Source organism: Neovison vison, chromosome 8 (genome assembly GCF_020171115.1).
Source record: "Neovison vison isolate M4711 chromosome 8, ASM_NN_V1, whole genome shotgun sequence".
Lineage (NCBI taxonomy): Eukaryota > Metazoa > Chordata > Mammalia > Carnivora > Mustelidae > Neogale > Neogale vison.
The window spans coordinates 91,067,065-91,082,714 of record NC_058098.1 but is presented as its reverse complement, the minus strand read 5'-3'; the positions used below and the strand labels follow the sequence as shown (position 1 = coordinate 91,082,714).

The following is a 15,650-nucleotide window of genomic DNA, read 5'->3' as shown; positions in this document are numbered from 1 at the left end:
AAAAGTGTTACGCCTTTTTTTTTTTTAAGATTTTATTTATTTATTTGACAGAGAGAGATCACAAGCAGGCAGAGAGGCAGGCAGCGAGAGAGGAGGAAGCAGGCTCCCTGCTGAACAGAGAGTCCGATACGGGGCTGGATCCCAGGATCCTGAGATCATGACCTGAGCCGAAGGTAGCGGCTTAACCCACTGAGCCACCCAGGTGCCCCAAAAGTGTTACGCTTTTAGTTTCAAAGTCAAATCATGGATTCTAAAAGAGATGAGCCATTTTTTCCAATGTGGATGCAAATATTAAAAGGAAAATCATTTTTTGGCATTCCATTCAGATACTGGAAAAGTTCTAAATATGTTTAAAATGATTTGGGTATATAAATCTACATGAAAATTAAATTATATGAAATCTAAATACAGACCAAGTATTTCTGATGGAAATTTAGCATTCAGATTCAGATGTTCTGTCAGTATATAATATTCACACGAGACTGTTAGGACTTAGTATGAAAAGAAGACTGTAAAACATCCCAATATTTTTTTCTACTAACTAGACATTGAAATGGTAATACTTTAGATCTACTGGGTATAATGTAAAATAATCTATATTATTAAATCTCATTTCACCTGTCTCTTTTAACTTTTTAAAATGTGACTACTCTGGGTGCCTGGGTGGTTCAGTGGGTTGAGCCACTGCCTTTGGCTCAGGTCATGATATCAGGGTCCTGGGATCGAATCCTACATCAGGCTTTCTGCTCGGCAAGGAGTCTGCTTCCCTCTCTTTCTCTTTCCACCTCTCTGCCTATTTGTGATCTCTGTCAAATAAATAAATAAAATCTTTAAAAAAATAAAAAAATAAAAATAAAATGTGACTACTAGATAATTCAGACCTATGTTTGTGCCTTGCTCTGTCCTTCTACTGCATACCACTGCTCTAGACACACTTGGCCTTGTTTAATAATAATGATTACAGCTATTGCTGAATGCTTATTGTACTATGTGTCAGATACTGTTCTAAACACTTCACGTGAATGACCAGATGATTACTTTTAAATACCACAAAAAAAAAAAACTTGCTCATCTTCTTAGTGCTTTCATTTCCCCATGTGTTAAAAAACAGAAAGAAAAACATAAAACGTGGCCTAGGACAAAATGCTATAGAGAAGAAGAGAAAAGGAATTAGGCCTCAGAATATTTAAAGGGATGGCCTATTCCTGGAAATAATCCACATAACTGTTCAAAAGAAAGCTCAGGGAACTAGGGGGCACCCTCACTATTTGGCAAAATAACACTTATCTAAATTGGCGGGAGGGGCCCTTGGGTGTCTCACTCAGTTAAGGGTCTGCCTTAGGCTCAGGTCATGATCTCAGGATCCTGGGATGGAGCCTTGGGTCAAGCACCCTCCTCAGTGGGGAGTCTGCTTGTCCTTCTCCCTCTGTCCCTCCCCGCACTGGTGCTCCCTCTTTCCTAAATAGATAAATAAATAAAATCTTGAAGTAATTAATTAATAGGAAGGGGAAAATGACTAGTGTAATAACATCAAGAAATCCTGTGAGACTAAAGAGTTTGGCTTAAATATTTTGTACTCAGCGTATCAGGCCCGGGTAAATTTTCTATGATCAATCCTTTCCCTCCCTTTATTTAATCAAGAGGGAAGATATTTTAGATTTGTAAAACATACATATGTATTTAAGAGGGCTCACCAACTCGTATCTAAATATCTTTCTTTTCACTATTGTTTGGTTTCAACTAAAGTGTTTTTGTGGGTTTTTTTGTTTTCATAAAAAATAAATCCTCCAGCCAGGAATCCTTTTAAAAGAAATGGAGACTATCTGCAGAGATCATAAAAAATTTAGTATTACCACCTTAGGAAATATCACAGGAAGGATAAAACAGAAAACACTGGCTAGCTTTTTAAAAATAGCCTTTCTTATTTTTGAATAGTAAAGATAATAAATGTACATGACAGAAAATTTATCTGGTTTATTTATTATAATTTTATTTCTGTTTTAGCAACAGAAAATAGCAACAGAAAGTTTAAATCTGGTAAATTTAAATTAAATGAGAATTTAATATAACTTATAGTAAAATTTATTATTTAGTTTATTGATTATACTTTTATTTCTGTTTTAGCAACCTCAGGAATTTATAGTGGGTAACAATATAAGGCAGTTAGTGGTACTTTTACCTGTTACTATTAACCTCTCCTGCCCTCCAGCTGTTATTAAATTGCCTGGGTGAGCCGATAAACTTGTTTCATACACCCACCAGAATACAGATAGAAGTAAAATTTTCCATTGCAATGCTGAAAATTATGGACCTTTCCACTGACAATGAATGGAAAAAACTAACTTTCAGAGAACTGTAGAGACTGTGAGGCCTTAAGCAATCCCCTATTACCCTTTCCTTTTATTTTGTAAATTATTTCATCAACTTTCAGCACTGAGAAGGACATTTTAAAACAATGTAAACTTACCATCTACTATTATTTCTATTTGTGCCAATATTTTAATTGTAATCACAGTATGTATATGATATCGTGTTCTACTCTTTCCTCTTAATTTTTCATACTTCACACAATCACCATATGGGTCACTGTACTAAAATTATACTCTTCCATTATATTGATATCTTGTAATTTATTCAATGTCCCTACTATTGACTGTTGAGGTTTTAAAACCATAGCTACAATCTTTATATTTAGCTTTGCAAGATATTTTATTCTTCTTTTTGACGTATTTCTTGTGATATTTGATCCTTATGAATATTTCCAGTTGTGCTCCAAATTTACAAGGACATCCAAACCCCAGCTAGCCATAAGCTTGCTTGCTTTATTTCTTTATAACATAATATTTGAGTACAATACTAAATCTTATTATTGATTTAACTTGCTTTTTTAAATCAGTAGTAGGAACACGGACTCCCTTTTTTCAACTCCCGTTCTTCTCTGTGTATTATCTGTTTCTATTTTAGATAAGTCACCTATTTTTAGGATCTTGCTTTACTAAAACTTACAGAAATTATTTCCATGTTATAAAATTTAATATTTTATGTCTAAAATTATTATTAAGTATTTCACCAATTTAATACTATCCTTTTAACTCAATAAAGCCAAAATTGGGAAGAAAAAGTTTCAATCATATCTGGCCATCTTTTTCTTTGTATTCCTCCCTCTTATTACTTAAATAGTTGGAAAGTCTCTTTTTTGGTGAAATATTGGTAACTGTTGAGCTGGGTGATGAATAAACACAGAGGTCCATTTTACTACTCTCTCACTTGGGTGTTTTTTTTTTTTTAACAGTTTATCAAATATAATTTATTCAGAAACAAATACAATGTTTTAAGAACTTAATTCCAAAAGGGTGACAGAACCCAAAAGCTGAGCAGAAAACAGTCTTCTGTGAGCAGTACCAGTTTGCTGGCAGTACTGAGAACTGCCAGCAAGGTCTAGCACTGAGAGAAGGCTCTACCAGTCATACCAGGAATAAAGAACCCTATGAATTACTGATGCTGGTGGTCCCTTACTCTTCCCAGGCTGCCCATTTGCTCTACTCTGGGTTCCTGGTTGCAGCCAGGATAGCCACTCACTCATGAATCCACAACTGTCAACTAACACCCTGTTTTCTCATCCAAAAGCAAATCTACACACGTGTAACACAAGCACCTGGTATCTGCAACAAAATTTAGTGCAGCAAACCATGGTCTTAGTCTCTGAAATAAGTTGGGAAATGTCTGTAATAAAAACTTTCCAAAAAACAAAAATACTTATTTGACAGAGAAAGAGAGATCACAAGCAGGCAGAGAGGCAGGCAGAGAGAGAGGGGAGGAAGCAGGCTCCCCGCTGAGCAGAGTCCAATGTGGGGCTCGATCCTAGGACCCTGGGATCATGACCTGAGCCATAGGCAGATGCTTAATCCACTGAGCCACCTAGGTTCCCTAACAATCACTTCTAATAGGCTGATAGAAGGACACTCCAGCACACTACTGGGAGACAGAATAGTAAAGAAAGCAAGACTTTTTTCAAATTGTGATAAAATAAACATAACAAAGTTTACCATTTTAACCAGCTTTAAGTGTATAATTCAGTGGTATTTTTTTTAAGATTTATTTATTTATTGAAGAGAGAGAGCATGAGTGGGAGGGGTGGAGACAGAGGGAGAAAAGCAGACTCCCTGTTAAGCAGAGAGCCCAGTGTGGGGCTTGATCCCATGACCCCAAGACCCCCAAGACCATGACCAGAGCCAAAACGAAGAGTTGGACATTCAACTCATTAAGCCACCCAGGCGCCCCAATTCAGTGGTATTAATTACATTCACCATGTCATGCAACCATCCCCACTACCCATTTCCAGAACTCTTCCATCATCCCAAACAGAAACTCTGTACCCATTCAATAATAACTCCCCATTTCTCCCTTACTTCAGTCCCTGCTAACCATCATTCTACTTCTTGTCTCTGAATTTGGCTAGTAGGTATGTCATATGTGGAACTGTATCTGATTTCAACTTGTGTGTCTCAGTTATTTTATAACCATGCCTGGCCCAGAGGGAGGGTGTGTGGGTGTCACTCCACCCTCTCAGTTCCAAGGAATAAACCTTCCATAGATTCACCAAAGCACAGGGAATCCAGTCTCCTCCTCTGGGAGGCCCCAGCGCAGCTATAATAAGGAGCTCAAAAGAACCTGGAAAGAGTAGAATATGCCAAGTCCACAATTATGTTTATCTTTTCAATAATCTTTTCAATAAATAATAGACCAGTATTTCAACCTAAAAGAAGTTCATACAGTTCAGTGTTTACAATATCATCAGAAACTGGGAAGTTGTTAAAAGTACGCTTTTTTGGGCCCAACAGCACACCTACAAAACTCTGAGGGTAGGGTCTGGCAATTTGGTTTGTAAGAAGCCCACCAGGTGATTTTTTTTTAAAGATTTTATTTATTTATTTGACAGAGATCACAAGTAGGCAGAGAGGCAGGCAGAGAGCCCAATGTGGGGGTCAATTCCAGGACCCTGAGACCATGACCTGAGCAGGTCAGAGGCTTAACCCACCAAGCCAACTAGGCAGGTGATTCTGATGCATTCTCAAATTTGAGAACTACTGCTCTACAGTAATGATTCTAGATTCTAACTACTGATGCTCAAAAAGGTCCTCAGAATGCTCCATGGTCATTCCTAAGTGTAGATTCCCATTCCTGATCATACATCAAGTGAGTATAAGGGAATGGGGGTAAAAAACAGGAAAAACTATATTAATGGGAAGAGTCATAATGAACACCTTTTAAAATATTTGTATAAATATGAGTCAGGAAATGTGTTTGTCAAAGATTATTTACATAGAGTTCTTGAAACCATTCACTGCAAACATGCATTTCTCTGGGAAAACCTGAACTGTTATTTTATGGCATCTGTGACATTCTGAATTCAATTCTCTTCCCACATGCTAGCAGAGGCTGTAATGGAGATAATTCCATGCTGGAAAGAGGAGGCTGGGAATCCAGAACATAAGCCAAATTCCAGTCTCTGCTCTGCCCTCCAGATTTAACTCCACCTAATACAGCTACTCTATGCTGACATATAAGTGACATAGTAGTGACTATTGTGCAGGATTTCTGCAGGATTTTTTCACTAATATGTCAACCCCCATCATACCTTCTTTCCTCATTAAGAGAACTTTCACTGAGTTTTCATGGTTTGGAAAACCAGGAACGTAGTAGTCATCCCAGGAAGAAATAATGATTGGTCCAAGGCAACCCCATTCCAATAGCAACAAATGGTTTTCAAGTGGCCAGCGGACCCACTTCAGGCCACGGAGAAATAAGAACAAGCCTACCAAGAGGCCTTAATTCTTCCAGATTAAAAAGACAGAGATTAGCCCTCCTTCTTTCTTCTAGCCTTGGATGGTATCAGGACACTATGTCTGGAGCTATGCTTCAAAAGGATCCTAATTGTAATATAGACTGTAAGACACCTAACACGATACCTAGAAAAAGTTCTCAAATTTTAGTATGCAGCAAAAGCACCTGAGGAGTGTTTAGACACACAGATTTTAGGGATGCTGTACTCATGAACATGAATCAGTAAATCTCGGATAGGGCCCAAAGACCTTATTGAACCCATTTTCAGTAAGCACCCCAGGTGATCCCCCTCACATCCTGTTCCGGGCCCTGGTTCTCACACAGGTGGTCCCTGGATGAGACCCCAATTCCAAAACTGCGGCTCACCAGGTGTACAGACCTACACATAGTCCTTCCTTAAATATTGATTTTGCCTCATCAGGTACCACGCACTGTGACAGAAACAAAGATGGAGGAAACAGTATCTTGCTATCAAGGAGCGTTGTAAGCTAGTAAGACAAACAGCCGATCCAAAGACAAAGCAGCAGGTGCTAACTATTGTCAAGAGTTGCAAGGTGGGAGACGGGAGACTGAGCCCGTCCCCACCTTGCCCCACCCCTAGTCAAATGTTCTCATTTGACTTAGGCTTCCAATGACAGATTTTCAAGAGTGAAAGGTTTTGCTGGCAGAGAGAGAACAGTCAAAATGAAGCTTCAGCTATGATTTGGAAAACACTTCATTTGGAGTGCGGCTGGAGACTTAAACCTGGAAGAGAGTGGTAGGAGACAAAATTCTGGAAAGGTGATTTTCACAAATGGGTCATTTTGTGACAGGTTGAGCTTGGACACTGGACTCAATTTTCTAGGCCATGGGAAATCATACATTCATTCAGCACACACAGTGACACACACCCTCTGTGCTAGGCCAGGGGACGGGGGCTGTGTAGTTCCTGCCCTCAGAGGAGCTCAGCTCAGAGCTGAGGGGGTGGCCCACGCTGGATATCAGACACAGTAAGGCGTGAACATTCCTGTGACGGGAGAATGACAGGGAAAGAGGAGTATCCATACTGGAGAGGTCCCTCACTCAGATTAAGTCAAACGGGGAAGAAGACTGTGTCCATGCCGAACCTTGAACGGTTGGCCATGTGTAGGACAGGGAAATAGGGAGTCTTGTTTCTCCAAGGCTCAAGGAAATCTACCTGTATTTCCTTCCTGGTACCCAGCACTTCCATTTTATTAAAACAAAACATGCATTAGAGAAATGTACTAAGCAGCAGAACAGATACAAAGAAAAATGAGATCTCCATAGGGGACAGTAGTTCCAACTGTGGACCCTCCAGGCCCTGTCCCCCAAGACTGGTTGGTCCTGTCCCCCACAGGCCTACAGAATGACCTTAATTTCTGAGAGTCCTACCACTCTCCCATCTGGAACTAGCCCTGCTCTCATCAACAGGCCATACTTCCAGTGAATAACAGCCTTCCTTTGTCATCCCTGTGCCTGTACATAAATCTCTCCTCTCCCACCCCCAAGAAGCTTTCTCTGCCCGCCCATGATGGAGTTAGACGCACCCCCTCTATTGTTCTGTGTTCTGTGCAAAGTGTACCAAATCATTTATCATACAGTCCTATGAGTTTTGAATTATTGATCTGCTTGTTTATCCCCCTAAGGAGAGGGTCTGTGTTTTACCTTCCAATCTCTAGGGCCTGTCACATTATATGATAGATGGGTGGCCCTGTATTCGTTGGGCAGGAGCTGTTGACATCCTGCCTTGCCCCTGAAGCCCCTTTCCCAAAGGGCTGGGCTGTCTCCCCTGTCTTTAAATGCTGCCCCAAGTCTTGTTACCACCTGGCTGGGCCCCCAGAATCAAGAGCAGCACATTGTCTTGGTTCATATCTACTACACTCCTCACTCACTTACCGCATGGGACCCCCTGGATATTTAGAATGACCCAGGTCGGCATCAAGTTCATCTCAGACAAGTGGTACGGACACAGGTTTCTACCTCTCCCCCTCTGAAAGAATCCAGCCCCACAGCCAGCTTAAACTCCCAGCCCTGCCTTTTCAGGCTGATTCCCCATTCTTTTTTTTTTCTTTTTTAAGATTTTATTTATTTCTTTATTTGACGAGAGATACAGCAAGAGAGGGAACACAAGCAGGGGGAGTGGAAGATGGAGAAGCAGACTTCTCGCTGAGCAGGGAGCCCGACATAGGGCTCAATCCCAGGACCCTGGGATTATGACCTGAACCAAGGCAGATGCTTAACTGAGCCACCCAGGGGCCCCCCGATTCCCTGTTCTTACTGCACTATGTAGGACAACAGGGTGGTAGAGCACAGGAAGTTGAACCAGACTGCCAAATTCAAATCCTGACTCTACCATTTGCATGTAGCATGTGACCTCCAGCAAATTACTGAACCCGTTTGTGGCTCAGTTTCCTCACTTACTCAATGGGGATGATAATGGGAGCACCCACGTATTATAGATGAAAATTTAGTAAATAACATGCCAGTTGTTTGACACAGGGCCAGGCTCCTAGGACACACGAGCAAACATCAGCTATTCGTATCTGTGACATGGACCCTCCAACAGGAAGAAGCAGGGGCCTCACAGACTAAGATATAGTCTAGCTCTGAAGCCAAAGCCAAGCCCCTCAGTACCCAAGTTCTGATAACACTGCTGGGACTTTGACCAAGGGCCCTATCCCAGCAAGTCTATCTAGTCTACAGGCTTGGACTTATCCCATCTACTCCTGTCTCTGTTTCTGCAGCTAAAAAAACATATGGAACTGATCAGACCAAGTAAATTCAGGGCTTTCTCTACCAGGCAGTTCAAAGCACCTTACATTCTTTTTGGAACTAGTTGGAGTGTAGCCAAATGAAAAATCAGCCCAATTGAAATGTATAAGAAATGAGCGATTGCTATTATAGCCCACTGGAGACCGAAGCATCATTCTTTGCATACAAATAAGAAAATATAGGGGCGCCTGGGTGGCTCAGTGGGTTAAAGCCTCTGCCTTCAGCTCGGGTCATGATCCCGGGGTCCTGAGATCGAGCCCCATATCGGGCTCTCTGCTCGGCCCCCTCTCTTTCTGCCTGCCTCTCTGCCTACTTGTGATTTCTGTCAAATAAATAAAATCTTTAAAAAAAAATTTTTTAAAAAAGAAAATATATGATCATGTATTAATTTTGAGGTTGGAAAATTTGATAATATATATTTATTTTCCATTTCTACTTCATTCTCCCTCTTCAAATGGGTAGGTGATATCTGTAACTCTATGTTTTAAAAATTGATAATATGTGAATATGATTTAAAAAATTCAAATAATACAAAATGGTATAAAGTGATAAATCTGGATGAACTTTGGCCCCCCCCACCTTGTTTTGGCAACCACTGTGATAATTTTCCTATGCACACTATCAGAAATATTTAATGCATTAACAAGCATATAGACGATAGTCTCCATCATTCTTACAAAAAAAGTAGTAGCATACTATGCAATCCTGTATTTTACTTTTTTAAAAAATATATTTTATTTATTTGACAGAGAGAAACCCCAAGTAGGCAGAGAAGCAGGCAGAGGGAGAGGGGGAAACAGTCTCCCTGCTGGGCAGAGAGCCCGATGCAGGGCTCGGTCCCAGGACCCTGAGATCATGACCTGAGCCTACGACAGAGGCTTAATCCACTGAGCCACCCAGGAGCCCCTATATTTTAATTTTTTTAAAAAAGTGTTTTTTAAAAAGATTCTTTGATATCATCCAAATCTGTTCCTGTCAAGTTGCATCATTTTTTAACAGCTGCACAGTACTGCACTGAATGGATGTTCCATAATTTAACCACCCCTTGGTGACAGATATTTAGTTCATTTCCAATCTGTTGCTATAAACAATGCTGCAATGTATATATATCCTTGTACACAGGCCTCTACACACATATCCAAGTATATCTTTATGATAAATTCAGAATTCAAATTGCCGAACAAAGGCAAATCCATTCTAAAATTTTGACAAGCCACCAAATTTCAGAGCAAATCCATCTACGTACCTGCTAGGTACCATGATTGGGTTTGGACATGTGTCCATCCCCTTGAAATTATACGAACAATGTCAAATATGTGTTTCTTTTTCTCAAGAGACAATCCATAGCTTTACTGAGATTCTCAAAGGGGTATGTAACTAACAAGGATGAGAAGTACTGAGTCAAACGGATTCTTGTATAGCATCCAAAAGCATCAACAGCAGAAGTTGAAGCAAGGTAGGACCCAGAAAAGACCTTCCTAAATGCTCCCTGGAGAGATGTGAGAGGGAGGATGCCAGGGACTGATTATACTAGCGGGGCTGTATCTAGTAAGGACTTCCTACAGGGGAGATGACTCAAGTACACATAAATCAGGAGAACTTGTTCCCATTCACAAACCAGCCCTTCTATGTTAGTTTCTGGTAATAATCTAATGTTACCTCTGATAGCGGGGCAGGACAGGGGGGATGAGAGCCTTAACCCAAAGAAATGAGTCCACAGGGCAGGAAGGTCTTTGTACTGGACAGGCCACTCTTGGGACCTGTAGCTCTGTTATAAGTCGGGCCATTCATACTGTAGGCCTTAAAGGATTAATGATTGGGGGGAGGTTTGGTGAAGGTGTTTTCTAGAACAAATTATAGTCTGGCCTATAGCTGCAATTTATCCCTCCAGCTGATTGCGGTTCATTCTGCTAAGAACATTCCCTTGGGTTCTTTGTCTAGCAATCTGGACCAAGAAGCAATATGGCAATTTACTGACCTCAAACATCTTGAACCTTTAAAAACAATTCTTCAAAGGTGATGGTTTAGTTTCCTGTAACAAAAGCTCTTAGTCCAGTGCAGACACAACTGAACACTAACAAGCTACGCCCAATAAAACAAGCAACAGGCCTTACAAATCCTAAATTCCTAGGTACATTATTCTTAATATAGTAATCCATCTCAGGTTCAATTAAGTTTTAAAAATAAACAAGGCCTCTTTGGTTTAAACCCTCTATTTGGTCTAGGGGTGTCAAACATTGTAAAACTATGGGGGGAGTTTCATGTGATAGGGCATAATAAAAAGCTGTCCTTGAAAATGGGAACAATGTCAGCTTTTACTACATTATTTACAGCATAACGACAGGCCTAAGTTCCTTTAAGTTCCATGTTTTCGTTAATACTTTACTCAATTTATCAAGCATGCATATATTCATATAAGTCTTTCTAAAGCTTAGTTTCTCAAAGCAAGGTCCAAGAAACATCTGAATCGCAGTCATCCAGGGAACCTATTAAATATGCATTTTCCTGGGCCCAATTCTGTCACATTGGATGAGAATCAGGGGTGAGTGGCATTAAGAATATGTATGTTGTTGAGCTTCCTGAGGAATTCTGATGTACCCTGAAGTGACGAAGCTATGACTTCAGAGGTCATCTTAGTTTAACCTTCCACCCTTAACAGCCCCATCCAAAAGGGTGCTACAAGGCCCCCACCTAAACACCTCTAGCTGAGAAAGCTCTCCATCTCCAAGTCCACCCAGCCTAGGGGTTTCAAAAGCCACACTCTTACGTCCAGCAGAATGCTCCATCCAACCCAGCTCTGCCCAACACCACAAGGAGTGAGTTTATTCTCTGGTCCACATGCCAAGTCCCTCAAGAATTGAGGGCCATTAACTTGTGTCCCCTCACCCACCTCATCTGTGAAACAAGGTTAGGAACCCTACCACAAGTTGAAATAACAATTAAATGAGGAACCAAGGATGACTGTTATTCAAAGTTCCTCCAGGTAGGACATGGTGGCACCCACTGCCTCCACAGTAGCCCTAATTCTAGTGAAAGCAACCCTCAAAGGCTAGGTTTGGGCCAAATCACAGCCCGCAAATAAATTTAAGTTTCTTGTTTTATAATAAAACGTATAAATTCTGAATTCTACTCCAAAATATATCTGGTTGTTCTTAATCTCAAAGATCAAGGTAAGAGGGACCCACCCCCCAACCCCAGGCCCTTGGTTTATTCTGAAGCTTCAGTTATTCCCTGGCAGTGCCTGGCACTCATTATTAAAGAAAACTGGGCTTCCCTGACAAGCAGAAGATCAGGATGGGGAAAACAAATAAGTAGATAGACATAAAGAAATGGGCCAAAGGCCCTAAGTCTGAGGGTAACCAGGGAGCTCATTCTTCAGATGCTGAGAACTGGTGTGATTTGACTTGACTGTGCATGTTACTCTCTAACTTGCTTCCAAAGAAAAATGATCCCTAGCCAAATATTAAAATAGTTAGGAGGGAAATTCGCATATGCCCTTGATCTAACAGTCATGTGCCTCTCTGTGTGTGTGTGTGCGTGCGCTTCCCCCAAAACAAGAGAAATCTGGCCTGAGCTGAATCTAAGGGATCTGGCCTTGACCAGATGGGGCTGGGCTGTGGAAGGAAGCCCGTTTTGGGTGGCCGTGACTACCCATCTCATTCCTGCTTCCTCTTTCACCTGTGTCTTCTGAGAATTCCCTGGTAAGGAAAGGGCTAAGGTTTGGCAATCAGAAGTGTTACCTGCAATGTAAGGAGGAGGTGGGATGGGTAATTTGGAGGGGGTGACCCTATCCATTTTTTCCACTGTCAGCTGGAGAAAGCAGAAGTGTCATGGAAAGTGTGGGTTACTCAGTGCTGCTCACAAACGGGCATCACCCCAGAGAGCACTTTCAGGGGGCCAGATTGTTGAAAAGCAAAAGCCTCTTTGGCCCCATAGTCTCTCACTAGTCAAAGCCAAGACAAAACAGTGAGACAGCCCCTGGCAGACTTAAGTCATAGATCTCATAAGAATAACATATTCCCGGGGCGCCTGGGTGGCTCAGAGGGTTAAGCATCTGCCTACGGCTCAGGTCATGATCTCGGGGTCCTGGGATCAAGCCCTGCATCGCTCTCTGCTCGGCAGGGGGCTTGCTTCCCCCTCTCTCTGACTGTCTCTCTGCCTACTTGTGATCTCTCTGTATCAAATGAATAAAATCCTAAAAAAATAATAATAATAACAACAGATTTCCATGCGCCAGCCAGACAGTCTACCGAGGGCATTAGATACATGAGGAGAGAAAGGGTAAGAAACTAGGAAAACTGAGTAAGTGTATTAAAAGGAGAAAAAAAAGAAGTAAAAAGAAAATTTGGGTATTAGACTGAGTCATATGCAAGGAGTACTAACTCAGTCCTTTCTTGCTAATACCTGAAGCCAGCACAGCTCTTGGCACATGAACTCAATAAATAACCTCTGTGGTCTCCGACCAGTCTCCATTCCGAGCTGTATAAACTGCTCTTTCTGGACGGTGCCGGGGGATACCCGCCGGGGCTGCCGGCGCCCGCTCCACCCTTTGGCCACCCAAGCCCCGCCCGCAGGCCGGCGGCGGGCACCCCCTCCTGGGCGCGGCACAGGGCTCTCCCCCCGAGGGTGCTGCGACCCCTTCCCGGAGCCCAGGACCCCCGGCCCGGGTCCCCCCTTACCGCTCGAGCCGAAATAGGGCTGGGCTGGTCCCCCGCGACCGGTCAGATCACACCCTAGAGGGGCCGGGCAGCGGGTCTTATCCCGGGCGGACCCGCCCCACTTCGGGGTGGAGACTGAGTCCGAGTTCCTGGTTGTCCCTCTGCACACGGGACCGGAAAATCCTCCGGGTGGGGTGGGGTGGGGTCGAAGCGCACCTGGAGCTTGGGCCCGGGACCGCAGCGCCTGGCGCCCAGTTGGGGACCAGCCTTGCCCCCGAGCCTGGGGCTGCGCCCCCGGCACGTGCCCGCGCCCCGCCGGGGACCGGACCCGCCGTCCAGGCTCTGCGGTCTCATCGCCCTCCGGGATAGCACCGCCTGCCCCGCCCCGCCCCGTCCAGCCCCGCGCCTCCCTCGGCGGAATCCGAGCACTTGGACTTCCCGGGTCTGCGGCTCCCAGACGCCCCAACACTCTCGGAGGTGCGAGTATCCGCCCTGCGGCCGCGGGGGCCAGAGTCTAGCCGCGAATCGCAGCTTCCTCCCGAGGAAACTGCATTTTTTCTCGCCCCGTCTGGGCCAGAACAGTGGGGAGTGAAATCACCAAGGCACGTTGTTTCTCTCTTGCACATTAAAAAAATACCCACCCAAAGGCCCCAGCAGCTCCCCATCTCCCTTGAGGAAATGGAGTTCCCTTTCCTTTGGAAGGAGACCTTCGGGAATAGGAGTGCAGAGCAGCTCTTTCTCTCCTCCCCAGTAAATGACCAGGGTTTGGAACTGGTGGGTAGCCCCTAAGTTGGGCCCGGGAGCGGCGCTCAGGCCGTGTAGACCAGTTGTATGAGTTCCTTTCTGCCTCCCCGAGTGATGCTGGCCTCTTGAAAGCACCTACTAAGCCTAGGTCGTCCTGGCACACGTGCCTAGTGTCGGTTTCAGCACATAGTAGGTGTTTGGTGCTTGCAAAATGAATCCTTTGAGCCTACCCGCAAATTCGGATATTATTTAACAGAGGGTGGGTAGCTTGGGGGAGTGTGTTTGCTATCCAATAGAGCAAAATCCAAGTGGCTACTGCACCCTTAAAACCAGAGAGGTAACGTTAATTCGGGAGGATTTAGCAAAAGGAGGAGGTTTGACATGGTCTTTTAAGAACATGGATTTTAAAATCAGAGTGGTTTAGATTCTAGACCTCGTTCTGCCCCTTTTCTCTGCTTTGATAACTTAAAGTTTCCAGCTTCCGTTTATGAACTAATCTAGAGGAAACAAAATGAGGATGAAAAAGAATGAAACAGGATCATTCCTTTCCTCAGAGTAATTAGAGAGACTACTGCATTCCTTAAAAAGTAAAAATTAGGGGCGCCTGAGTGGCTCAGTTGGTTGGACCTCTGCCTTTGGCTTAGGTCATGATCTCAGGATCCTGGGATCCAGCCCCACATGGGGCTCTCTGCTGAGCAGGAAGCCTGCTTCTTCCCCTACCCCTCTCTGCCTGCCTCTCTGCCTACTTGTGATCTCTCTCTCTCTGTGTGTCAAATAAATAAATAAAATCTTTAAAAAATAATAAATAAAAAGTAACAATTAGGCTACTCTAAAAATAAATAAAAGGTTTGAGAATGGAGCTGATGCTCTCTGCCAAGATCACCTTTGCCAGGCAGGTACACCTAGCTCACAACTGTCCTTTTCTCCTATAAATGCCCTCACATGGGGTTGAGGAGCCACAGTCCAAAGCTAACTTTCTGGGTACAAAAGGTCAGAAGTAAATTTGTGATACCCTTCCTAGTCTAGAGCTCCTGTGGGCTTGGACTAGAGCTAAATTTCTATAGAAACCACATCTGGGCTCTGCTGCTTCTTTGCACTCTCCTGCTTGTGTCAAGTACAGGGTTTCCCAAGAATGAGCCCATAAAGTTTAAGCACTTACACAAGAATCTCCATCTCCGTCTCTGCTTCTAGGGAGACCGATCTAAGACAGAGTATTAAAAAAATTATTTTTTTAATTTTAATTTAATTATTTAATTTAATTATTAAAAATTAATACCATTGTTGAAATTAAAGACTCAAAGGAGCCTTTTTTTAAAAAAATTGTATTTATTTTTTTAATTTCTTTTCAGTGTTCCAGAATTCATTGTTTATGCACCACACCCAGTGCTCCATGCAATACGTGTCCTCCATAATACCCACCACCAGGTTCACCCAACCTCCCACCTCCCTCCCCTCCAAAACCCTCAGATTATTTTTCAGAGTCCCATCTCTCACGGTTCGTCTTCCCCTCCAATTTTCCCCAACTCACTTCTCAAAGGAGCCTTTAAAGATAGCAGAATGAAACATGCTTTTGCCTCCCCTCTCTCTTGAAATTCAAATAAAAGAAGAGCAGATTTAAAAAAAAAAAAAAAT

At 43.0% G+C, this 15,650-nt stretch overlaps 1 protein-coding gene across 2 annotated transcripts in view; it reads right to left on the bottom strand.

Annotated features, from left to right (window-relative positions):
• ANXA4 (annexin A4) overlaps positions 1-13,436 on the bottom strand; it is a 76,784-nt gene extending 63,348 nt beyond the window's left edge. The window contains exon 1 of one of the 2 annotated variants that reach the window (XM_044261304.1): positions 13,296-13,436. The gene's annotated coding sequence lies outside the window, so the exon portion shown is untranslated. The remainder of the gene's footprint in view (positions 1-13,295) is intronic. The other variant, XM_044261306.1, reaches the window with a different exon arrangement.
• Positions 13,437-15,650: the final 2,214 nt, after the last annotated feature.